We start from the raw sequence: 2,082 nt of genomic DNA, 5'->3' as shown, positions 1-2,082 counted from the left end.
AATTAAGCAGGCATCTGTTTGGAGTATGGTTTTTGCCTCAGTGTTTCTTATCCTCTTCTAGAAATAAATAGACAAAAAACAAAAACATACAATGTAGTCAGCCTCATGTTTCTCTTTTGACTAGCACCACAGAAGAGTTAATAACTATGTTTTGTCAATATTTATACTTATAGTGGTTTTCCAATAACATTTTCCACTATGGGTCAACAGGTTAAATGGTTCTTGTTAATTTGATAAGACACTGAGTTACTTAGTATTATATCTGTTGAAAATCTCAACGTTTAATGCAACCATTACACATAGCAGAAAACAATGGTTTCATCAACTTACGAGGGTTATTGCTCCTGTCTTCAATATATTAGTTGGAGCTGCAAGGGTGCCATTGGTGTTGGCCTTGAACATTTCAAACAAACAGATTCAGATTTTGTTTCTGATTCAAAATTGAGTGGATTCTTTTGAAGGACTACAGTATCTTATTAAAAACATGAGGCTCTTCCTTAGACAACCACCACGATGGGAAAAGAGGATGTGGTGCAGCGGGAGATTCACCAGGACTGTGAGAACTGGGAGCTCATTGAGCTCAACACTAGCAGCATCAAGAAAATCACAGACTTTGTCACTCCTTCGATATGTCTTGCCGTTCAAGACTTCAACACTAAATGAGAAACTGATAGCCCTTGAATGGAGAATAGAGTACATCGAAGCCCGGGTGACAAAAGATGAGATTCTCACCTAGAACTGTACTATGATGCTTCTGGGAAGTTACTTTTCAGAACCCAGGACCACGTGGGAAAGTCCCAGCAGCCGTCAGTTCGTTCCTCTCTCCTCACAGAGCAATAGGGCTTATTCTTGTCTTTCTTTCAAAAGTGTGGCCTTTGGGTTTTGCGTGTACAGCTGGGAGTATGATGTGGCATGTGGGGAGAAGTCCAGGGGACTCTTGGAGACATTAGACACTTTACCTTTTCAGTTACATTTTATGGAACTACTTTTCAATGTATTTGAGGCACTCAGAGCCAAAAGTCTGGGACTCTGTAAGGTCCCCCCCCCCACCTCTCTTTCTCTCCAGGCCTTTGAATTGTTTCTCTAAACAGTCTCTATCTCCTCCGTACCTTTGGTGGTGAATGGGGGCCAGTCTTGGCTGAGATACTCATGCCCTGGCAGGGTGACTGCCATAGAATGTTGTTGCTGACTCACCAATTTATTGTCCCTTTGGGAAGGTCAAGGCCAGGGTATTTTCAGAATTTTCTTTCTGTCACTTGGGGTGTCTTTGCCTCTCAAATTTCCATAATAAACTCCTCAACCATCAAAAAAATAAATATGAGTAATAATATGGAAAAAATAAATAAGCAAGACATAGTTATAAAAAGCACAGGTAAACATCTTTCTGATATTCTCTGCTTTCAGCCCAGATCCATCAGACATCAGCAATGATATCCCTCATTCCACGGCCTCTTCTGAATCCGGCTTGAACCTCTGGAAGCTTGATGTCAATGTATGCTTGAAGCTGTTTCTATATTACCATTAGTAAAACTTTACTCGCATGGCATATCAAAGAAATTGTCCAATGATTTCCACATTCCATCGGGTCACCTCTCTTTGGAATGGGCACAAATATGGATCTCTTCCAATCAGTCGGCCAGATAGTTGTCTTCCAAGATTCTTGGCAGAGATGAGTGAGTGAGTGCCTCCTGTGCTTCCTCACTTTCTTAAAAGATTTCAATTTTGATCCCATCAATTCCTGGTGCCTTATTCTTTGCCAATTCCTTCAATGCACCTTGGACTTCCTCCTTCAGTATCATTGGCTCTTGATCATATGCTACTTCTTGAAATCATGCAACATTTACCATTTCCTTGTGGTACAGTAACTCTGTGTATTCCTTCTATCTTCTCTTGATGCTTCCTGTATCATTCAATAATTCTCCCAGAGAATCTTTCAAAAACGAAAGTCAAGGCTTGAATTTTTTCTTCAGTTCCCCCAGCTTGAGAAATGTTGAGCATGTTCTTCCTTTTTGGTTTTCTGATTCCAGATCTTTGCACATTTTGTTGTACTATTTGACTTTATCTTCTCAAGCTGATCTTTGT

The 2,082-nt window shown here is 40.3% G+C and overlaps 1 pseudogene; it reads left to right on the top strand.

Annotated features, from left to right (window-relative positions):
* The first annotated feature begins 513 nt into the window (after positions 1–513).
* LOC102837225 lies at positions 514–736 on the top strand (annotated as a pseudogene).
* Positions 737–2,082: the final 1,346 nt, after the last annotated feature.

This window comes from Chrysochloris asiatica, unplaced genomic scaffold (assembly GCF_000296735.1).
Source record: "Chrysochloris asiatica unplaced genomic scaffold, ChrAsi1.0 scaffold00073, whole genome shotgun sequence".
NCBI lineage: Eukaryota > Metazoa > Chordata > Mammalia > Afrosoricida > Chrysochloridae > Chrysochloris > Chrysochloris asiatica.
Note: the sequence above shows the minus strand (reverse complement) of the source record. Positions and strands in the feature narration are given on the sequence as shown.